This window comes from Sphaerodactylus townsendi, linkage group LG10 (genome assembly GCF_021028975.2).
Source record: "Sphaerodactylus townsendi isolate TG3544 linkage group LG10, MPM_Stown_v2.3, whole genome shotgun sequence".
NCBI classification, from domain to species: Eukaryota; Metazoa; Chordata; class Lepidosauria; order Squamata; family Sphaerodactylidae; genus Sphaerodactylus; species Sphaerodactylus townsendi.
In genome coordinates, this window is record NC_059434.1 from 31,062,785 (window position 1) to 31,087,731 (window position 24,947).

Below are 24,947 nucleotides of genomic sequence, written 5' to 3' on the forward strand. Positions count from 1 at the left end.
ACCCAGGATTCTTCTTCTCCTCCTGCTGATGCCATCAGGGAAGGTTACACTAGAACTGCGCTGGCAGAGCACTACACAAGCATACCTCCAGAGATATCAATATATCTGGTGGCAGTGGGACCATGGCTCAGTGGTGGAACTTCAGGTTTGCTGGTAGAAGGTCCCAGGTTCAATCCCCAGCATCTGCAGCAAGTAGAATCAAGCAGAAAGTGAAAGACCTCTGTGTGCACCTCGAGAGATCTGTTGTTAGCCCAAGTAGATTCTACTGACCTTGACAGATCATGCATTTGAATGAATAAGGCAGCTTGATGTATTCATTCATCTGTTAGTTATGCCAGCATGAGCCTTAGGTTGCTTTCACACAGCGACATGGAGCTGTGGAGTTCTTATTTTCAAGATAATAGAACAGCCATGTAGTGGTCCCCCCCTCCCGCCAGCACCAAAGCAATAGTGATTTGCCAATTATATTTGATATCCTAATCAGTTTATAGACTGGCTTTAGGATTCATCTCGAAAAACACTTCCATGTTGCAAAAATGACCCATATTAAAAATTATGGGACACACAATGATATGAAACAGGAACTCAATGTCAAATCAATATTTCACGCTGAAAATGGGAGGGCAGTATTGTAAGTCTGGGCTGTGCATTCTAGCTTTAAAAGTCTTGATTTATTCAAAGATTTGAAGAAATATTCAAGAAATGTTTCCATTCGGGGCAGAGAGGCCTGTATTCAAAGTATGCTACCAGTTTCAATTTTGGGGAACCTGGGCATATTTCTGAGATGGCTCCACACCTTGTGTTAAACCCATTTTGAGAAGGAGGGAAGTTTCCTCCTACCAAGAAGAAAAGGACAAGTCACATGAAAGAGCAGTGAATGCTCTGACAATCTTAAACTGACTTTGGTTTCAGGCTTATAGCAACACTATCCTGATGTAAAGCAAAAAGCTAAACCGTGGACCATCAAAAAATCCAGAAATAAAGTTTTATTGTTTGCTGATGGAGAAACAGGCCTTGTGCCTATGCATGTCTTAGAACTCAGCTGAAAGCAAGACTTGTATACACTGAAACAAACAAGAATCAGGCTATTCCAAATCAGGTTACATATTGCCTACCCTAAAGTCATTCATTCACACACATTCCAGTTGTACTGGGCATGCCCAGTTCTTGCAAGTTTTGCAGTCTTTTACCACACGTGTCTGCAGATACGACTGTCCACTCAGCACTGATAGGTTCCTTACCAAGCAAAGATTACAGAGGCTAAAACCTTAATATATACATTCAGTAAATATGATCGCCACCGATGCTTTCAGTATTTTCTCACAAGGACTGGAAACCTGCTTTTTAAAAAGCAACCTGATTGGTCTCTGTAAATTAGCGTCTGAGGGATGAGGGCCTTTCTCTTTGTGGCCACAGTTTCCTGGAACTGAGTCACTTGAGGAGTAGGCTCTCCAAAGCGTGCCTCTTCCCATAAGGCTTCTGCAGGCTGTTCATCCGCCATTCCTGCCTAGTTGGGCGCTCTGTTGACGAGGGAGGACTGTAGGGGAGGAGAGGAGTGGGCAGCCCGAGGCGCTTCCTCAGCTCTGGCTTTTCTGCGCCGAGGAACTGAAACCTCCATCTCCGCCTCGCCCCCCCCCCCGCCCCCTCTGTCCCTGCTTTGCACTTCTGCTGCTGCTGCTGCTGCTGCTGGAGGGAAGTGAAAATGAAATCGACTGTTCTGCAAAATGATGCAAGCGGCAGCGCCTGCCAATGAGCGGCTGCAGCAAACTTCCGCACCTCTGCCTGCCTCCCCCCCACCCCCGTTCTCTGCTCTCTGGCTGCACAAACAGGCCTGGGAGAGGTGGTGGTGGTGGTGGAGGAGGAGGAGGGGGGATTTCCAAGATCCAGCGCCTGGCGGTTTCCTTTCCCTTGTTTTGCTTTCGATCTGGACTCGTCGCAGCCCAAAGACAGAGGAGGGGAGTCACTTTTAGTTTTGCTCCTGCGGATTTATTCAGCCTGCCTGGTTTTCCTTTTCATTTTGCGTCTCTTGGCAACCGTGATAACCTTGAGGGATTACGTTAATACCGTGAAACAAACTTATTGGTAAGGCATCCAAACGGTTACTCCTTTACAAAATAACGCTGTGGATTATCTATTGGGCTTTGGAGGATTATTTTTTGTCTCATTTCCCCCCATTTGCTTGCTCCTTCCCCCCTCCCCCTATGCATTTGGTTGAAAACAAAAATAAAAGGCCGTCGCCGTCGCGGGTCATATGATTTTTAGGTGCAGCTACTGGTAAGAGAAAGCAAGGCTTTAATTTCACTTTTGCATTTGCAGAGGCAGGAAAGGGATCGGCTGGGAGGACGCGCTGCTCTCAAATTCGGCGTCCCGGTTTGTGGGGCTCTGGGATTGAGTCGGGGGCGCGGAAGGGATTAAAAATAGCACCCGCAGGAACAAAGGCGGGAAGTGATCCTCTCCCCCCTGCCTATCATATGTGATTGTAGGGGGTAGCAAGTAGCGAATAGAACCTGGATTGGGGAATGCTCAAACCGCCATCGGAGTATGACAAAGCCCAGACCGAGCCACCGGGAAGAGGTCTCCCTCTTGGGAGCAGCGGCTTCCTCCAGCCGAGGCCACGACAGAGAGGAATGGAAGGGCTGAGCCGGACACTTGTTGTTTTCGACCCTGGCATTTCCCAGTGGAACCGAAGTAAGACCTGGCTGTGCAATGAGAGGCGAGGGCATGGCTCCTTCCTCGCTGCCCGGGAGAGGAGAGGAGGAGGCTGCGGGGAAGGGTGCCAGCGCCTTCCGCCCCAGGCCCGGGTGGGCCGGCGTCCCTTTTTGCGCTGCAGGGAGGCTGGGGCTGGGCGGTGGCCGGGGAGCTGCTGTGTGCTTGGCCGGAGCCTTTTTGCAGAGGCTGTGCAAGCCTCGCCTGCCCCTCCCTGTACAAAGGGGGAAAGCAACCCCCTTTCTTGGGGGTTAGTCTGGGGTGGACCTGGGCAGGAGGGGACAGACTGGTGTGACTGGTGCTCGGGGTGGGGGAGCGCGCCAGGGGTCCCCCTCCCTTTGCCCCCACCATGGAGGCAGTTACACAAGCCACCCTCGGTCACTTCCTGTCCTTCTCCCCCGCCTCAGCGGCCGGGTCCCATAGTGACGTAGCCTACGCTTTTGACCAATGGGGAAGTGCGGTAGACGTAATAGAACGCGCCGCTGGATGGTTTTACTTCTGGCATGGGGGGTGGGGTGGGGATTGCTACTATTTTTGCATTGTGTTCCAGGAAGGAAGGGCTGGGGAGTTTGGAGAGGTCTGCTTCTTTGGCTAGGATAGAAAGGGTACCAGATACCCTTGGGAAAATAAACAGGAAGTCTAGGAGTACCTTAAAAGACTTAACATTTTATTTTCAGCTTTTGTGGGTCAGATCCTAGTTCAGATGAAATATGTTGAATTTTCTCTGTGCTGTCATTGTACAAAGAGACTTGGAGGGAAAGCCAGCAGAAGAGAAGGGGCTGTGGAATGCAAGATGAAATATAATGATGTAAAATTCTGATATCATCAAATCTACCCTTCACAGACGTTAACTTCTTTAGCTAAAGGAGCGAATGGTTGCCAGATTTTTTTTTCCTAGATAGATTTGATTATGACAGCATTTTGTTTCACCCCATACCTATGACATTATTTTAAAAGTTCATATCTCTTATGTAAATTGTCTGCCTAATGAGGAAACAGTGTGTCTGAAGAAGTAGGCTCTCTTTCAGGAAAATTTATGCTGGAGTAAACATTTTGTTAAATCTTTAAGATACTACTGGAGTCTTGCTTATTTTTGCATCAGCAAACAAATCCTCTGGAATAGACATTAATCCTATGCATATTTAGCAGAAGTAAGGCCCACATAATTCAGAAGGGCATATTCCAAAGCGTTCATGTTTCACTGTGAGTCTTCATTCAGCGTCCTGTGCTGATCATGATACTTTGGGTATTTTCAAGGGAGAGCAGAAATCCAGAAATTAACAATTACTCACACACATTGTATAAACTGTACCTTTTACTCAGGCTTAATTAATGTGTTACAAAGATCATCTCTTAGTTCAGGTTATGGCATCTCCATGGGCAAATTGCTTTTAGCATGGGAACCGCTTCCAATGGTAATTTTTAGCTGTTGGTGACTGATGTGGAGGCAGGCAGAAGTGATGCTGGTTGGGAAGGATGATGATGGTTCTGGGTTTTTTTTTCTTTTAAAGATCTTATTGAAATTTGATTTCCTCCTCCCCTCCCCATCAAATTGTGGCCTATTCTCAGATAACAGTGTCCATTTTTATTAGGTTGTCCCATAATCTATTATGATGAACCTATAATATTGTCTGTTCTCCACTTTAATGGGAGTTTATCTATTCCTGTGGGAGTTTTTACTGTGTCCTAGGGAATGGGCCCGCCTTTGACTCTGGAATCTGAAACATCCTTAACTTCTCTGTTACAGTGCAGGCATAAGCACAGTGAAGCTATTTCCCACAATGTAGAGCAAATTTCAGCACCAGCCATAGTTCTGAATTATACATACTGTAAATATTACAGTAGTGAGTCTAGTTATGATTTAGCATCCATTGGGTCAGAAGTTCTGCTTGTATTGAAGAGTGCCCATTTTGAAAGAATCTTAGGAGCATAGGTTGAAAATCCACCACTTAAACTCTTCATTAAAAACATAAAATATCAATTCTGTACCAGGGTAATCAAGATTCTCTACCAGGCAAAGCTACATCCTGCAACTTGTATAAATTATATGAATTAGCATAGATCTGCTTGATTTCCATTAGTCTGAGAGTAATGAGTGCTGTTCATTGGTACCTTTAACAGGTTGAGTCATGGCTGAATGGGAGATCCTCTGGGAGTTCCATGTATGCCACTCTGAGATCCTTGGAAGATGAGCAAAATATAAATGGAATTAAATGAAATTTGCTTCTGCTGGTAAAAGGCAAGGCAAGAAACAGTAGGACATTGAAAATTTCCCTTGTCTCTGTCCACTGGAAGTCTTAGTCAGACACTCGTCTGATTTTTGTACAAACAGTGCTGACATTTTAGAGCCATAAGGCATAGAAGCTTACTTAAAATGAAAATTATGCTTTCTATCTGGTGCAGACTGGCATGCTTTTCCAGTATGCTTGTACGGTTCCAGGTGACATAAACCTTTCTCTTAATTTTGTGACCATCAGTGGGCATAATCTATTGCCCTGACAATGTAGCCTAATTCCTTCATATGAGGCAGACGTTTGAGTATGCACAGTCCTTAGTTATTTCAACCCAAAGCTCTGTACGTACCACGTGTAGTGTGTGGCTATATTTTTCCATTGATAAGGAGACTGGAAGGGGGGGGGGGAGGCAGGGTGGATAGCTAAGAGGACATCACGCTTGGATATTAAATGGTCTTGTGGAGCTGTTGTCCTGACCTACTCATAACTGGTTTGAATGCAAAGTAAGAGATCCACAACATGTGAAGAAATAAGGAAGGAACTCATCTTCCTGAGTTCAAGAGGAAAGGATTTCCAAGTGTCAAATAAAATTTGCATACATCCTTCAGTTTCAGCTTGAAAACCAGAGTGCTAAGAAACTATGATATCTTGGCATGAAATCTCATTGGATGGGACTACTTTGATTAATACATTTCACATGTCTACCCTGCACTGATAGGACTATAATGGTACTCTGATTTTTCTAGGGTCACAACTTCACTATACTATTAGGGACTGGGACCAGGAATTCAGAGTAAATAAAATACAGGGTAAATTAGAATTATGTATATGCTGAGTTTTAAAACAAACCATTGGGAAGTTTTCCAGGTTTTGCATAAATAATGCATATAAAGTACACCTAAAATATTTATTTTACGTATGCTGGTACTTAGGAGCTAAGCAGGGCAAAGACCTGCTCACTTAAAACCAGAGTAGCTTCCCATTCTTACGTTTACGATTTTACTAAGCATTTTTTTCAATGGGGGTGCTGTGTGATTTCCGGGCTGTATGGCCATGTTCTAGCAGGATCTGAAGATGCCAGCCACAGATGCAGGCAAAACGTCAGGAGAGAATGCTGCTAGAACACGACCATACAGCCCGGAAACCACACAGCACCCCAGTGATTCCGGCCATGAAAACCTTCGACAATACCTTTTTTTCAAACTTTCTTTTTTGTCATACTGTTGTTTGTGTTGTACAACCCTCTAGAAAAGTCAGGGGAAACAGGCGTGAGCATTCTGGTCCCATCCTCTGTCTACATGTGATCACTGGCTTGTGAGCGCAAAGTTTATGCTCACAAACTCCCTTCCCTTTAACAGAAACATTTTAAAAAGCAGCATTCCCAAGGGATAGGGGCTTTGTGCCCACACTTATATGCACATAAACACTGTATTGAAAAGTTGATAATTTCATGTAGGCTACTCCCCTTTTTTGTGTTTGGTGAATTAAATGAGCGTAGTGTTCCCTGACCTGGATGACCCGGGCTAGCTCAATTTTATCAGATCTTAGAAGCTAAGCAGGGTTGGCGGCCTTGGTTAGTACTTGGATGAGAGACCACCAAGGAAGTCCGAGGTTGCTACCCCTGTTTGTCTCTTGCCCTGAAACCCTGCAGGGTCACCATAGCTGGGTGTGACTTGATTACACTTTCCCACGCCACCAATGTTGCCTGTAGATGATTTGTGGGTTTTAAGAAACCAAGACAGAGATTTTCAGGATATGAGATAGTGCTTACTACCAAATTTTAACCTTTCGTGGTACAATTATGAAATACTTAGAGGCTTGTCTATGAATGAATAGAGGACAGTTGTTGCCAGATGTGTGTCAGCATGATAGCATCCCACGGCAAAGTGATGGCAGTAAGCCAACCTCATGATTTGACAAAACCAGCTTCATATTCACATGCCTAATAAATACCCTGGTCAAACACATTTTCCTGTGTCTGACCCAGATTACCAAGAATCCAGGAAGTGAACAGCAGAGAAACTGACAAGTGTTTTGAGTTGCTCTCTAGTCTCTACCAATGCAGGGGGACATCCCAGGGGGATTACACTGATCTCTCCAAGGATGGCTGAATTTCAGGACTGAACTGTAAATCTGGTCTCCAGTTAGCCTGATTTGGTAACGATGCAGTTTCAGCCCATCTTTTACCTACTAAGGCATGCGTTTTTGCTTCTTGCTTAGAACTGCAAAAACAAACAGAGTAATAGGGTGAAATCTGGGGAAGCTGCAAATTTAAAATACATGCAATCCCTACTTTCCTATCAAACTTAAATTTCTTCTACCGATTTACTAACATTAGACACATTGTTTATAACTTAGTTAGCACATTCAGTTGCATTATTTGGTATATTTATAGAATTTAAAAGTATAAGTGGCTTCTTTTCCTGTTACACTGATGGTTCCCAAACTTTTTCAGGCCCCCTTGGCTCCCAGGTCACATCCCTAGCACCCACCTGTTCTGGCTGTCTGCCAACTGCTGGTTTCAGGTTACAGCATCTCTCTCTCAGCTCTAGTAAGACCAGTCCAGATGGAATTCCACAAGGGTTGCCAAACAGGTCAGGGAAGTTACAGAATCTGGTAATACAGTCCAAGGGTCAAAGTTTCAAAAATCAATCAGGAGGGTGTTAGTAGGTTCACCATTAGTTGAGCTAATTGCGTCCACGCCCAGCACTTCCTTGAGAGCAGCCTGGGAGAGCTCCCCTTGCTGGGCGGCCCCTTTTTTGCATGGTACCAATATGGCAGCCGTACACCCCCCGTGGTTTGCAGAGAATGTTAGTAACCACTAAATAACACAGTTTAATTGGACATGAGGTGGTATGAAGATGGGAAACCAGTGGCAACCACTTTCACCCAGTTATGGCTGAGCCTGTTACTATCATTAGTATGACTGGCATTAGCAGCATTTGTGACCTTTTGAAGAAAATCCTTGGTACAAAAGAAGGACGTGAGGGAGAAACAATATGTGAGGACATTTTGTTTACTGAGCCTCTAAAGAGATTCATGCAGCTTTGTCCTATACATGAATATCCAGAGGTAAGCCATGCTGATTTCAGTGGGATTGACTTCAGGGTGTACCAGATTGCATCCTTAGGTGATATTTAAATATTCTAAAGTGAACTAAAAATAAGTAGGGACTCTGTGTTCCAATTCAGATGGGTTTTCAGACTGAGAGATGCTGATCCCCAGAAGGCCCCACCTGCACAGACCTTATTCCGTTCAGTGTGACTTTTACTGACAGGGCATTTAAGAGACTGGATTGCTGAGCTACAATTCTTTAAACTGCTTGCAGCATCAAAACTGCGCCGGTGTCTGTTTTGCTGTAGTGGCACCAGAGCTTTTAGGAGCACAGCCCAGGATATTTATTGACAAGCATGACTCATTTTTCCAATGTTTAAGCAAGAACAAATTGTACTCTTGGTATATTGTTGATGTTCTTTAGAGTAACATTCAGCATCAATTACTTTCTTTCACAATGCCTGCTACTCTAGTAGTCAGTGTTTTTCTTTTCTTGGCAAAAGCTCCTTTTGAGTAGTTTTATTTTCTGTTTGGGAGCATTATTATCTTGATGTCATAGGTTGTAGAGCTGCCTGTGGCATTCTGGCAATGTGAGCTGTGTGCAAAAAGAAAACAGTTAACAAAAAAAAAAGCACCAGGATCCAAATAGATGATTTAGCTTTTGAGCGTTGCTGGCACTTTTGACTCGTTTGGTCTGACTGCCATCCCTGCCATATTACAAAACTCAATGACTCTGTCTCACAAGCAGTTTGCCCTGTGGAACTGGGTTGGGGCAGGGCTCCCACACTCGGGGGAAAGAAATATAACATCCAACGCCTCTTGGATTGCTTGCAACCATCTGTAATGTTCCTTGCATCCTGACCAGATTCTGTACCGAAGCAAATAAGAATTTGAAATCCCAAATAATTATGCAGATACCTTGCTTCATTTCACTTCCAGTTTAATTCAGTTACATGAGTAAGGTCTGAAGGATGTGAAATGAGAACGCGGGATGGAGAATGAGCACAGTCAAGTTGTAGAGGGTAAGAGCAGAGAAGATCTATTCCGCTTTTCACTGGTTTTGGAAACCTGCCTTTAAAATAAACAAAAACAGACATCTGGATTATCGTATACTATGTCGTATACTAGATTCTGTGCATTGTTTTCGCCCCATGTAGCATTACGGTTACTTCTGAAAATGATCCAGTTTGGTCCAGATAATGTTGCAGTTATACTGCTTGAAAAACCCAAATCTCTGTGTATTTTCTCATAAAGTAATTTCAGAGGTGCTTCTGGGTATACATACTTAAGCTGTCACAGCCCTAAGAAAGACATCCATTTGATTTCAACTTCCATCCCGCAAGACTTCGTTAGCATTTTGTGTCATCAGATTTACAAAATATACAGTACACCCCAAATGATAAGTTTAGATTAATTATAATCATGGAGTTGGATATTCTGTTTCCTCCAAAGAGCAGTAGATCCAAAGGAAGTGTATTCGGCATGGCGATCAACTACACAATCCTAAACTTGCTGAATAGTATTACAGCCTTGGCTGAACAACCCCTCACTCCCCCAAAACTGAAGAAATCTCTGTATACAGAAATCCTCATAGACAGAGCAGGCAGAAACAATGAGACGGCTATAACGATAAAATAAACAGTGTTCTCAGTGCATCTGCTTTATTATGGGGAAGTCCAGTGCACCATCTCAGGCAGCATTCCTTTTGGCAGCTGCAGGCTTATCTATATGATATTGAACATCAGACTTTATGGATAGTTTTGCAAAATACATTGCTGGACTTTTGCCCTTTTCCTGTCCGCTGCCATCCATGAGTCATTAGCGTTGAGTAATTAAGTTTTCACGAGCAGTAATTCACTAGCTGCAATCACAGGCAACTAAAGGTGGCATTGTTCTATTGAAGTTTGTAGGACTGGTTTAGGGTTTGTGGTTTGCAAGCCTGAAATTGCTTGGCATCTTGTAAAACAGGGACCTTAATATCTTATGAGCTGCTGAAAAAGGGGAGTAGCTTCCATGACTGGAAGTAAGAGATCCTACTGCTAGATTAAGACCATTGTTTCCCTTATGTCAGTGTTGAGTTTCATTCCTAGCTCAAATTGCAGGGCATCAACCTAGGCGCTAAATGAACCATTGCTGTGTCTGGAAATCAGGAATTGTTTGCCATTGTATTGGATGTAAGTGGCAAAAGAGTTGCAGGTTTTATAGACAGACAGTATCTATACGTTCTAGAGCAGATCTCAGACCAAAAATGTGCTGGGGGGGGAATAGATGTCCTCCTTACGTTTAGAGGAGAAAGACTCCTCTCTGTGAGTATCAGATGGTTGTTCTCCCTCAGAACAGGAGGATATCTTGGGGACCTCCCAAAGCAGTGTCTCTAATCTTTGGTTGGGACATTGTGTTGAGGTTCTTTAATGAACTGCAAAACTCTGACACCGAATGCTGCATCAGCCAAGCTATAAGCATTGATCCTATAGTGTCTAATGAAAGTTGAAATGGAGGACCAGGTTGTGACCCCGCAAATCTCTTCCACAGATGTGTTTTTAGAGAAGGTCACATTAGCTGCTGTGGATCTAATTGAATGGGCTGTGATGCCACCTCATTCAGGAAATTGCTGGATCCTGTATGAATAAAAATGTCATCGTATTGTCGAAGGCTTTCACAGCCAGAATCACTAGGGTGTTGTGGGTTTCCAAGTTGTATGCAGGTGAAACATCAGGAGAAAATGCTACTGGAACACGGCGATACAACCTGGAAAACCCACAACACCCTAAAAATTTCATTCTTCTGAAATGTTGAGTTCTCACAATAAAAGCTTTGAGGCACTTTCTAACCTCTGAAGTGTGCCAAAAAACCTCCTTAGGATGAGTAGGATTGGGGCAGAAGAAAGGTAAGTAGATCTGCTGCTAGTGAAACTTGGAATTTATTTTGGGAATAAGTGATGGGTCCATTCTGAAGACTACATTGTCCTTATGAAAGAAACACAGAGATGGGTTGGCTGACATGGCACTCAGTTTCGATATGCATCTAGCTGAAGGCACAGCTACCAGGAAAATGGTTTTAGTCTTTAAGTACTTCACGGAAATGTCCTTAGTTGACTCGAATGATGGCTTTGTCAATGCAGAAGGCACGTTATTTAATTTCCACACTGGGAAATGGTGCACCCACAGTCTGTCTTTGAGAATTGCCTCCTTAAGGAATCTACAGATGAGGGGGTGTTTAGCTGTATCCCATCTTTCCAAGGCAAGGATGACAGAAGCAATAGCTGTCACTTTGTTTCTTGAGAGTGGATGCCTTCAGTCTGGGGTGGCTGCGTGCCACTTCCACTGGTGGATTCACCCCCCCTCCCCCGCCCGGATGGTGCTCTAAGACTGTAGTTGCACACTTAATATAGAGTAAGCCCTATCTACATTGAGCACTATTTTGCAGTAAATAAATGAAAGTTTTGGAGATAGAAAAAATTTGAACATAGCAACAGCCTTTACGTGAGTGTGTGTGTGTGTGTGTAAAGTGCCATCAAGTCACAGGTGACTTATGGTGACTCTGAAAGATTTCCCAAGAGACTTACAAAGGTGGTTTGCAGTTTCCTTCCTCTGTATAGTGACTCTGGAATTCCTTGGTGGTGCTTAACTTCTGATATCTGATAAGATCAGGCTAATTTGGGTCATACAGGTCAGGGCAACTGTCTTCATACAATTGCAGTATTAAGGACTGTAAGCAGGTTTGGACATTGAGTTATCGGTGAATACATTAACCTTTCAATAATACATTATCATACACACATACCCATGATATTTTATATTGTAGACAATGTTAAGCCTATTTAAACTTTACACATATCCTTGAAAATAGGTTATAAATGTATTTATAAAAGGTAAAGTTTCCCCTTCAGTCGTGTTCGACCCTGGGGTACCACTGCAAGCAGTGATTTCATAGGCAAGCCGTTTTTGTGGGGTAGTTTGCCATTGTTTTCCCTGGCTATTCTTTACCCCCTAGCTGGGTGCTAGGTACTCATTTACTGACTAAGGAATGGATGGATGGCTGAGTTGACCATGAGCCAGCTGCCAGGATATCTGACCCACAGGGGGCTCGAACTCCTGACCGTGTGAGTGGCATTGCAAGCACTTAACCACTATGCCACGCGGCTCCTAAAATATATTTATATTTCATTCGAAATGTGGCCCCAGAGTGTAGATCAAAAATTTTGCACAAATGTGTGTGTGTGTGTGTGTGTGTCTTTTTTCCGACAAATCTAGGGAAAAAGTGAATGGTTTTAAGCTTTCCCACCCAAAATGGTAGAACTTGCTGATGTAGTGTTTCGAGATCTTTGCCATCATTTTTGGAGTTGACTGGCAACTCCAGAAACTCAGCTGTAGAAGGTCTGGGAAAGGGGGAAAAGTTGTATGCATGAAGAGGAGTTGGCAGGGACAGAAATGGTGGTAGCAAGGCGAAGCAAGATGCAGCAGAGGTGGCGGAAGGGCAAAAAGGAGGAAAACCACCAAAAGGAGGCAGAAGGTGAAGGGACAATGGCAAAGAATTCAAGCAAGTAAAATATTGCCTTCAAAAGTATTTTGCTCAGTCCAAAATTTAAAATAATCCACAGAAGTCTTTTTCATTGTTTCCCAAACATTTCTGGTAGATTTCCCTGCTCTTTGAACTCATCAGTGTCTTTCCAGTACTTAGACTCTCGTTTTCTTTTTCACAGCTGCTTCTTTCACTATAGATTATGTTTTTCAGTTACCAAGAAATGTGTGTTGTCACTATGGCTTTTGGGGTATTTTGGCATGAGTCAGGTGCACTTGGTGTGTGTTCATCTTTATTGTCAACACTGCTGGAAGACTTCAGAAGCTGAGCATAAAGTAGCAAGTTCAAATATATACAGACATATCCCACAGTTAAATGGTATAACCTTAGGGACATTCTAGGTATTTACAGAGGACGTCGGGTGGGGTGGGGACTCCAGTCTCAAAAGATGTTGTTTAAATTTCCACCCATCTATTTAGGCACCCACGTTCTGAAGATCGGACTACTTGTACCTCAGAACTGTGATTTTGGCAGTTTTCACAACTGGAGCAGTTAGCCATGAATAGAATAACCAGAGCACACCCTGATAGTTAAGCATGCTCTTTCGCTTGGCATTAGTACATACTTTTAAAGCTTTGTTCAAATAGCCTGTACGTGTGATTATGGAGAACATTTACATAAACAAAACTGGTATGAATAAGCAAGTTCAGTTATTGCACAGGTGAACTGTCAAACATATTGTGTACTTTTTCAAGTTCCTATTCAGGAAAGAAAACCTACCCCAGTCCTCACTTAGTGGAACAAAGGAAATGTTCTTTTGAGAACTCACTAATCCTTCTTTAAGCGCTGAACATTGATGGGGAGGTTGGTGCTGGTTAGAAATCTAGGGCTGAAATGCTTCCACTCTGAACGCTTAATATTGAAAAATATTATGTTATTAGTGGCCCTCACTGTTTTGGAAATCTGTACTGTGTGGTGAAACGGAGGGAGGGATTGAAAAAAATCCCAAAACAGTAAATATGAATGTTGAGTCAGTCAGGTCTAAGATCCAAATTGTATTTCATGAAGCAAATAAATGTATGTTTCTTTTGTGTGTCTACCTGTGTTATACCTGTGAACATTTATAAGACTCTTAAGGAGCTGTGGTGGTGGAAAGTGCTGACAGGTCACAGCTGACATGACAACTGTAGGGTTTTCAAGGCAAGAGATGTTGGGAGGTGGTTTGCCATTGCTTTCCTTTGCATGGGCTGAGAGCATTCTGAGAGAATAACTCAGCTGGTTGCTTTTCAGACACGTGTCACAGACACCCAGCACAGTTTGCCATGGCTTCCCAACTCATTCTAAAAGACATGTTACTGCAGCCTAATGTTGTTTCTGGGGTGTCCCCTTTCTCCCCAAAGCAATTGGGGGTAAGAGGGAGAAGGTGAGAAATTCACACTCCCCTGATGGAAGACATTTCTATCCAAGAAATCCTTTGGTGAGTACAAGCCACCGATTATAGGTCTTTCCTTTTCCCCATTAAAAACAGTCTCCCCTCTCATACTTTATGGTGAATTATAGCTGTTTTAGCACTAGTTTCATAAGATACGTTACAATTTTAATGGGGGTCGATTTTAACATATAGAGCCATATTTAATAATTATTTTAAAAATTGATTTTATTTGTGCTCTATCTATTTGTTTGTTCGCCGCCCTGAGCCCTTTGGGGGAGGGCGGTTTATTTATTATTATTATTATTATTATTATTATTATTATTATTATTATTATTATTATTATTATTATTATTATTATTATTATTATTAATACTAATACTAATACTAATACTAATACTAATACTAATACTAATAATAATAGGGCAAAGATATCAAAATACAAAAATCCTTGCCTACAATATCAGTGATGATAGGCACATTCATATTCTAAGCCTAGCTTTTAATTATCTCTTTTGAACCAGTATGTAGTAAAATAGATGTATAGAGTTCTAAATGAATCTATTTAAGCCAGTTTGAGAGTGTAGCTGTTTATATAAAATCAGACCATTTGGTAATCTAGTTCAGTATTGTCTACTCAGACCAACAACAGCTATCTCGGGCCTCACATAGAGAGCAGAGTTTCCCATCTGGAGTTGCTCAGACTGCATCTGGCATCTTCTACATATAAAAGATTTGCTCCAACACTGTTCTGTTCTGTTCTGAGGAGGCCCAGCGGCTGCAGGAAGTCACTGGAATGGCACAAAGTATATCAGAACTGCAGAATATAAGTAGCTTAGAGTTTATGGAAGCTAGTTTCAGCCTTTAGACCAAATTCAGTCTGACATGTGACATTCTTCTTCAATAGAAGGCCGCTGGTGGCTCCTCAACATCATTTCAGGAATCAACAATCATTAATACTCATTAGGAAGTAAAAGCAACATAAAACCATTTTAAGCTGCTTGTTGCCTTTTGTCATAGTTTCACATTTTTCTGTCCCAGAGTTTATGGGTGGCCTGAATTAACACCCTAGCAACTCTCTATAGCAGGGGTTTCCAGTGTGTGGCCCTCCAGATGTTCATGTACTGCAATTGCCATCAGTTCTGCAATTGGCCAGGCTGGCAGGGGCTGATGGGAATCATAGTCCATGAACATTTGGAGGGCCATAGGTTGGAGATCCCTGCTCTGTAGCCTTCCCGTGTGATTCCTTTAGTTAACTCCAGATGGAGATATGATGGAGTCCACTCACATCTCCTAGTAGGTGACAGTGAAGCCATAGTCCATGTACCACCTGCTGCTTTGTTTCTACAACTCCATCCCCCAGCCGCCAACAAACACATTCAGAGAGTCAACAGTAACTTTTACAGCTAGCGCTTTTTTCTTACTTTTGACAGTCTAGTTACAGTGGTTGCAGAAAACCACTGGAATGGCACGATGTTCTTTGGCAGAGAACCAAGTTATATTTGGCACTGAGTTAGGCATTTTATCTTGATTTTGCAGTAACCAAGGTTTTTTTCGCAGTTGACACTTTGTTTGATCATGTACATTTGCCCAAAGTGTACTTTTGTAAAAAAAATCCTGCCTTTGACTGAGACTCAATATCTTTTTGGTCCCAGTCCACATTTCTAGTTGCTTTGGTTAATTTAAAAAATTAGGACTGTGCCCTAGACTTTCCATGTTGAGAGTTACTTTTTTTTCCATGTTACTTTTGTGATGCCCAGGTTTTTTCACCCCTACTGTGGTTGGGGATTGGTTGAAACAGGCTTGTTGATACTGATGCTTTTGCACATGACTCTATATTCACTGACAGCACCAAGTATGCTGATTGTTTCCTTTTATCTTTGTAGCTTTCCTCTTTCTGAAATTTTTGTTTCCAGTGTTTGTTTGTTCTTATTTTAGGTTAAGGCGAACAGTTAAAGTCTATGCATTTGCCTGTCGGATAGATTTCTTAAAACATAAGCAGACCAACTACTTTGTTTTTTCCCCTCTGGTAATATTCTGATTGGCAGCATTTCTGGCAGAGATGAATAAGAGGAAATGGGGGGAACCCTTTTAATTGCCTGGCAAGGTTGTTGATGAACTCTGTGGTTCACAATGATGTTGCATAGCCCACTGGGAACCACCCATTTAAGGAATCTTCAATGGTAGTCTGCATACATGTTTGGACTGCTTAGATTTTATTCAGCAGTATTCGTTCAAGGAGAGTTTTGCTACCACTGTCAGATGACAGAACATCCCTTAAATCAATGCTTTAAATATGAGGGTTTTAGGAGTGAGTGCCAGATTAAATTGGTAGATTAAAGCTTTATAATTTGACCACAGTAGTCTAAACTAGCTCCTTCTCACCCCAGTAGATCCTGTTTGAGCATGGCTTTGGCTGTATCTTAATCAAATAACTTTTGTTTACATATTACTCTCAAAAGGATTACTTGTTGTAGCCAAGGCAGAAGTGGTGAGCGTTGCAAGACCAAATAAAATGGGAGTTCTTCGGCCAACTCACAGGGTTTCCCCTTCTGTTCTTTGCCTTCACAACATTGAAACCACCTCCTATTTAGCAGAAAGAAAGGGGGATTTTCTGAAGAAAAGTATTTTTATATGAAATGAAACAGCAAGGCTTTGTTTTATAATGAGAAACTCCACCCTCTTCTGTGGATTCACATTCGTTTCAGAAGTGTGGAGACCGGCTAGTGCAGCCAAACAGGATTCCACTCATGAATCTAGGTTCTAATTATAGGATTCAGGGAACTCGGTTCTGGTCTGAAACTGGAGCTGCTCCATGATGTAAAGAAGCACCAACCCTATTTTAAGGAACACTGAATACAGGCGAATTTAAACCCTTGAATGCACCCTGACCACAACTTTCCATTGCATCCACAATGATAGATAGAACTGATCTTTGCCGTCTGCAGAGCAGTTTTAATTCTGGATGATTTCCAGCCCTTATCTGGAGGTTAGCAACCCTAGTTTCCCTGGAGGAAGGGGCTGCTTTGGAGGGTGGCGGCTATAGCATTATGTCACCCTGAGATCCCTCTCCTCCTCAAATCCTACCCTGTCCATGTTTCAGCCCACCTGGAATTGGTAATCCTTTCTCTTTCTGACTCAACAGCCAACCTACTTTTATCTGCCCCTCTGTCTTAAGCTCTCCCCCCCCCCCCCCCAATAGCATTCTCTGCCTAGCAAAACTGTCTCCCAGTTGGGCATTGCAAGCCACTGGGCTAGGCCTAATTGCTTTGTAGGGAACCCTCTTTCCATCCCCGGGCAACCCCGTATCTTCTCTCCCTTTCCTCCTTCATTGTCTCCTCATCCATTCCTCATCCTATTTTTTAAATCTCTCTTTCACCTTCAGCTATATTTATTTTCATTTACACCCACCTTTCTCCACAGTGGGGATGAAACATTTTACAATGTTCGCTTCCTTTTTATCCTCACAACAACCCTGTGGTATAGATTAAAGCTGAAAGTATGTGGTGGGTTCAAAATCACCCAGTGAGCTTCCTCAATAAGATGCGGATTCGAACTTGGGTCTGTCAGACCTTGCTCTGAAGCTCTATTCCAGTGATGGCGAGCCTTTTCGAGACCGAGTGCCCAAATTGCAACCCAAAACCCACTTATTTATCGCAAAGTGCCAATGCGGCAATTTAACCTGAATAACCCACTCGAGCAGGGGCCAGCCTGCTGTAGCCTCCAGCAAGTCCCACATGCACTGCTCTGCACTTCTCGAGCATCTCTGCCCCCCTCCCCAGGCAGCAGCCACCTGGAGCACAGGCACCAGGCCCGCCAGCCAAGTCCTCCCTGCTCGCTGAGGTGCATGCACATCAAGTCCAGCGGCCCAGGCCAGCCTAGATATGTGTGTGTGTGTGGGGGGGGTGATTCCCCCCCCCCATGACGAATTCTGTGCTCGCGTGCCCACAGAGAGGGCTCTGAGTGCCACCTCTGGCACCTGTGCCATAGGTTCGCCACCACTGCTCTATTCTCTACACCACAGGGACTTTCAAAGGGTGACTGTTGTTGAACAGCAGCAGGCAACCACGACTAGTTGTGTCATGCAAGTCAGGTGGTATCAAATCACGCGATGGTTGCTGCTAGGGCTAGTATTATCAGTCTCCCAGTGGGACCTAGAGATCTTCTGGAATTACAACTGAACTCCAGACAACAAGGACCTGTCCCCTGGAGAAAATGGCTGCTCTGGAGGGTGGACTCTATGGCATTGTACTTTGCTAAGGCTTCTCCCTTCCCCGGACCCTGCCCTCCTCAGACTCCACAACAAAATCTCCAGGAATTTCCAAACCTGGAGCTGGCAACTCTAGACCTAGCCCTAGTGAGCCCTTTCTGAAAGGCCAGAATAGACCTGGAAAGGGCATGCCCATTCCAATGGTTTTTAATAAGAATCTGAAACCTGAAATTCTATGGTTGTCTAGCAACAGTCACTGTGGAAATCAGTAGCTTAAAGTTACGTACGTTCCTTTGATTATTTGCAGAGTTTAAAAAATTTATTCTTTTTTTTAATCACTTTTTTGTTGCAAATCTGGGGCCCTTTCCAGGTTTGCAGAAAGATCTGTCTTGCCCATTCACAGCTCCAGTCACCAGATTTAAGTATCCAAAGATTACACTGATTTTGCTATTAGAATAAAAGGCAAGTGGCGCCTTGCAAAACTCATAAAAGGGAATTCCACCTGCTCATCCATCCTCACCTTCCAGCCCAGCTGCAGCAGGGCTCCACTGCCACTGCCGCTGGGCCTGGAGCAGCTGGGCCTGGAGCAGGCTTGCCAATAGGCCTTGGGCTGTACCAGGACCAAAATAGCTCCTGGACTCTGCTGGTGCACCCCATGCTTGGCTCGGCCAGTGGGTCAGGGGTAGCTGCTCTATGCCCAGCTGGGCTGCTGGGGAATGGAGGCAGTCACTCTCTGCCTGCTAGGCCGGCGGGATCAGAAGCAGGCACTCCATGCCCACCTTGGCTGGCAGGGAATAGAGGCAACCCTGAAAAGCAGGTGCACCCTCTGCACATGAGCAGAGAATTCTTTTTCTATTTGGGGAAAATTTAACCCCCCATTTTTTTAGTTTTGAAGAAACATCTGTTGGGGTAAGTGTGCCCCTATCTGCGGATTTAAGTATTCACAGATATGGGGCACAGTGGGAAAAACTAAATTCTGTGTGTGAACATCTCCCAGCAACCTCACTTTTAGGTTGCTTCGTTGGAGGCCAAATTGTAAGACCCTGGATTTCCTAAACCAGCACCTCTGACAGTTCATCTCTGAGTTCATTTGTTTCCTACATGAAAAATACACTTGTTAGTTACCTCAGAGCACATGCTCTCGGTTTCTACAGGTTAATCTATGCTTCCGTGCAACAGATCAAGAATGGGCGTAGGCAGGACAGCCAAATCCAAGAAAGATGCCCAAGTGTGCATTGAGTGAAACCGTTGACATTCATGCTTTCCCCACAATTTAGATAAATTCTCATTAAAAGTCTTCTTGCTCTGAAACTCATATTAGCATTATCAAAACTGCATGGCCAAGCATTTGAAGTACATTAAATTATTTCAGGCACGCTAATCAAACTCTTGGGATATAAGCATAAATATAGTCATCTGTTTTTAGGAAACAGAATGAGGTGCCTCCAGCAATACTATATCCTTCCCACCCTTCCTTCCGCATTCGAACAGGGAACAGGGGTGTGAAGCTTATATTCCACCAACAATCTAAACATCTGGATAGCTGCCAAGTTTCTGTTTACGTAATGCAGGGGACTTCAGTTCTTCAAAAGTGAGCAAATCAAGGGAAGGATCGAAGCTCTGTATAATTTGCAGTACTGCAGGAGGAAAAGGAATATCCAGAATAAACATATGCTCTGTGGGCCAGCCATTGTCCTGTGGTTTTCTGTGTGTCTACAAATCCTGCCTGTGGAGCCCTGTGGAGAAAAATAGTAAGGGACTCCTAGAGGTTATTTTTCACAAAGATATGTCAGTCCATGGGTCTATGAGGGTCAGTACTGTTTACTGGTAGCGGCTCTACAGGGACTTCACGTCAGATCTCCTACTACCTCATGAGTACTGGGGACCTTCTACATGCAGTACAGAGAAAGTTTATTTCATGTGGCCACAGGCTGTTAGAACCAGAAGGGGGAAAATGAATCAGAGATACACAAAAACAATTAAAACATTTACAATTAAAACAATTAACAGTTGTTTAAAATGCAATAGAAATCCCCAGCCCGGTGACACAAATACATAAGGCATTTCTGTGAGTTAGGTGTCAAGTAGCTGTTGCTCATTTGCTTGCAAAGTAGATGCTGAGCCACACAAGACTTACAGTTAACTTTCTGGCAAGACCAGAAACAACTGAATTAGTTTGCAGTTGAGCAAAGTTCACTAAAGCTTATTTAAATTGCTAATGAAAAATGTCCCGAAGAGGAAGTTCCTGCTGTCGTGGGTGGGTGAGATTTTGTCTTCTTGGGAAGTGAATACTTAAATTATTGGTGGTTTCATTTGGATTCCCACATGCTGCAGGTGATCTTGTGCCTTCTGGAAGTGGTTCAGGTTTTACTAACGGGCTCTTTGTGGTGATCTGATTCCATGGAACAGACTTGCATGTGGACACATTCATGTGGAGAGCTGTTATTTGTGATCTTACGGTAGCTTCCATTCTGGCAGTGGTTTCTGAGATGGTAACAGCTGGAGAGCTTCTTGCCACTATCATGGGAATTCTTACCAGGAAGCTGTTGTGTATGGGGGGTGGGGAATACTGATGCATTTTTGACGAGCCCTTTCAAACTGCCCTTATAATCCATTCGCTAATGATTTTTTGTGTCATTTCAGAGACAAACATTTTGGCTCCTGCTTGCTAATGGATTTTTAAAAACTTTTTCAGACAAAGCTGCATTTGTCTCGATAGCATCCGGGGCCCAGCTGTTTTTAATAAAAAACTGATTTTCCCCGTTTCCAGTTCTTCCTTGCACTTCTGAATCACTGTAGTGTTTAAAATGTTGGGAGCTCTTCTGAAAGGACATAGCTAATCTTAGAACATTTTTAAAAAGGATGCACCACTAAAAATGGGAAAGGGGAACCATTTGAAATGGTCACTGCACTTCAGAGCTCTTTAGAGATGGTTCATAAACAGCTCGAAATGAGCTGTATGAAAACCCATTGCTGTATTACTTTACTTGGAACTGGGCCACAATCCAGTTTAGAATGGTAATCTAAAAGAGGCCTCTCAGAGTAGCCACATAATTAAAGGCCTGGTTCATGCATTACATAAGGAATTTGCGCTACATGTGATGTGAAATACATATGTGTCTTTTCAAAGGGCAACCACTGGTTAATTTAATATTGGCAGAGCAACATATGTTCCTCACCCTCTTTTAGAGGCTGTGACTTGTTTTCCAAATTGTGATTCTTCTAGCGACGTTTATTTGAAGAGTTTTACAGTTTGCCCATGTACCAGAAAGAGTCAGCGACTCTAAAACAAGGGCAGAGGACTTATCACAGAGAGTACAGTGGAGAAATGCTATTCATTTAGTTACGGCTGTGGTTCCCCTTAACATTTTCTTCTTTCCAGCCACTGACACAAATTGAAACTAATCTGATCAAAATATCTACTCCAGTTTCATTTCTAATTTTCTCTGTACTTGGTTTCAGTTTCTGTCTTGCTTCTGATTCTGGCAGGATGCTCAGCCGCAGTATTTCAGAAGAATTGACAGCCACCAAAACTGCATGTGAGATTAGAAAGAATTGCCCAGAAAATTGGGGTCTAAATAAATAAATTGGGGTCTAAATTACCAGACAAATCTGGTCATCAAATCAGTTTTATCACCATACCATTTTATTTCACATGAATTGATGATATAGTTCTTATAGATGGGATAATATCTCAGTTTGTAATTTCTTACTAATTTTGAATACAAATGGATATGTTTTAACTATAATATTAAAAACAATCCTTTTAAAATGTTGGCGGGAAAAGGTTTTAAAAACCTCTCCAGGGGATTAATATTTATATTAAATGGAACTAGATCTTATTAAATGTGAAATACTTTGTATTCTAGTTTGTAATTCAAGATTTGTTCAAAACTCTAAGCAGAAAAAGGGTTTCTGGGGTGCTGTGTGGTTTCCGGGCTGTATGGCCGTGTTCTAGCAGCATTCTCTCCTGACGGTTCGCCTGCATCTGTGGCTGGCATCTTCAGAGGATCTTTTGTTTGTGGTTTGTTTGTGAAGTGAAAAACTAAAGCTGTTTGATAAAGGGTCACCGTTCAGTAGGGATTAATCGGCATATCCTATTCACAGAACAGCAGGGAATAAAAAATAATGAAAGGTCACTTGTCTTTAGAGGAGGAAAGATGTCTTTTGAGAGGAGGAAATTTTTTGAAGGCTGGGGTGAGAAGGAAACTGCATTAAAATTATAGCTTGCATTAACCTTTACAACAATATTCATACGTACTTTTAAAATTGGCAACCGATGATTGAGGTGGGAATAGTTTTATAAAGCTAACTTGAGCTTGATCATACAAAATTCTGTCTGTTTGTCTCTCTCCTTAAGAAATTTAGCATGAAAGACCTGCCTGAATCAGGGCCATGGTCAGAAGTTTTTTTTTTAAAATGGGCAGGTATACAGGAGAAGAGGGAATGCATCATGGTATAGTCCGATTTCATTATATCTTGTAAGCTAAGCAGGGTCAGTACTTAGAAGGGAGACCACCAAGGGAGAAGGGACACCACCAAGACCTCTGTAGAGGAAGGCAATGGCATATAACCTCAACTTCTCACTTGCCGTGAAAGTGTGTTGCTGGGGTTGTCATAAGTCAGCTGCAATTTGACGGAAACTTGAAAGCCCCTTGCTGGGGTCGTCATAAGCTGGCTGCAATTTGACGGCACTTTCCCCACACATACGTGAGTGGGATTAAAAGCAAACCTCAAACAGCTAAAACCTAATATGCTTGAAGTATTTATTAATTTACATTGAATTAAATTTTGCACAGGCACCTAAGTATTCATTCAGGCCCCAGACACTGGTGGGAACCACTCTCCAATATGACACACAAAACAGAAGTGCTGTAACTGTCCAGTGTAGCATTATCTGACTAAGCAGTGTTTGTATTTTACAAGCATAAAAACACAGCCTCATTAGCGGCTGTAACGATACTCTATCCAGTTATGGGGTAAATAAATAACAGACCTCTGGACTGCTGGAGACATGACTGTAATGAGGAAGTGGAAACATAAGATTCTGACCAGTCTGAACTCCAGGTTTTCGGTTAAAGGAAGGAAAGAGGAAGGATTGACAAGGCCAGAGGGAAACATGGCATCAAAATGTCAGAATGAAAAAGAGTTTTGCTGAACTTGAGGAACTGTATGCCATGTTTAGCTAGCAATTTGTTTATTTTTAAATAATTTTAAAATTTAGCTTTGGTATAGATGTGTAAGCACCATGGGGCCACAGAATGCAAGCTTCAGAGATTCATGGTGACTTTAATAGACTTTGAGGAATGTAACTGATTAAAACTGCGCAGGTGCAGTTCGATCCTTTATGGAATGAATTCAGTCTAAGCCCATTGATTTAAGTGTGCTCAGACTGAAATAATTTCACTTAAGACTATGTTTTTTGCAGTTTGTGGGTCTAATATATATATTAGATTATAGATTAGAGTCTGTGTGTATATATACATACACACATATGCATACCTATCAAAAGCTATCAAAAAAATTAATTCTCTTATTTTGTTGATCCTATATATTGTATATATTGTACTAAATATATAAAGTGATAGGCTCACTTCTGAAACTGGAGCTCAACTGAAGAAAACTAATGTTAGGATAGATTATAGGGAGGAAACCTACAGGCAGGGGGAGAGTTCTGTATTTCTTCTGCATCCACTTATTTTGCTTTTACATTTAGACAACCTGCCCCCTCCTGCATTGGAGCTATTATGTCCCTCCTTTGCTACTTAAGTGTGACCCTTCCCCTTCTACTCTCTCCTGATTTAAATCAGAGAAACTTCCACTGTCACAATATTGACAAACCTTTTGGAGCAGATCAGTAGGTCTTTAAATGCAGAGGCCATATCTCGTTTGGCCATAGAGTTCAGAGGTGTATAACTGGGCTGTTTCAAGTTGTTTAAATTGTTTTATATAACTTTATAGTTATATGAAATTAAATTGGTGTTTAAATTCTGTGAATTTAAAATTGTATTAGATTGTTTTATTGTTATATTTATATTTGATATTGATGTACACTGCTCTGAGCCCTCCAGGGGAGGACGGCCTAAAAATGAATGTGAGTGAGTGAGTGAGTGAGTGAGTAAATAAATAAATAAATCTTTAACACAGTTGCTATATGGCACACAATTATGTATTGAGTGCAATAAACTAATAGCAGAAAGAGTTCAGGCAAAAGTCTTAAGAGCCATCTTTCAGGCTCCGTTATGCATTTCTAATGCAGCCATTAGACTTGAGGCTGGAATGGTCACAATTGAGGCCAAATATGGTTGATGGCCTTTTGGTTTTGGCTTAAGTTATTCGATCCAACCGAAGGTCTCCTCTGTCTTATTAGTAGGGATCCATTTGTTTCATTGTGGTGTAAGGCCGTGGAAACGAAGTTGAGATCTTGTGGTCTAGATGTTGAGACATTAATGACAACAAGAAATGTACAGGCCAGATCATTCATTAAACAAAAAGACTACAGGATATTGAAAGGACCTACAATAGAAATAGAATCAAGAATGTACTGGTTGACAAATGTACCTTGACCAATATAACACTAATGCCTTACATAAAACAACTAGATGTACTAAACCTCCAATGAAGTTTTATGCTCATCAGACATGATGCCCTGCCCACTGGTAAATATAAGAGACCGAAAAGTGAATGCTTATGTTCACGCCAAGATGGATCTATAGAATCATTAGAGCATCTTATCTTTGGTTGTAGAAATTTAGAAGAGGAAAGAAGAATTTTAATTAACCTAGTGTTATGT

General features: G+C 42.4%; 1 protein-coding gene across 2 annotated transcripts in view; it reads left to right on the forward strand.

Annotated features, from left to right (window-relative positions):
- Positions 1-1,661: 1,661 nt before the first annotated feature.
- Positions 1,662-24,947, forward strand: part of IRF2 (interferon regulatory factor 2) — a 47,790-nt gene continuing 24,504 nt past the window's right edge. Inside the window, exon 1 of one of the 2 annotated variants that reach the window (XM_048510034.1) lies at positions 1,662-2,082. The gene's annotated coding sequence lies outside the window, so the exon portion shown is untranslated. Of the gene's footprint in view, positions 2,083-2,323; positions 2,689-24,947 lie in introns of those variants that run through there. The other variant, XM_048510035.1, reaches the window with a different exon arrangement.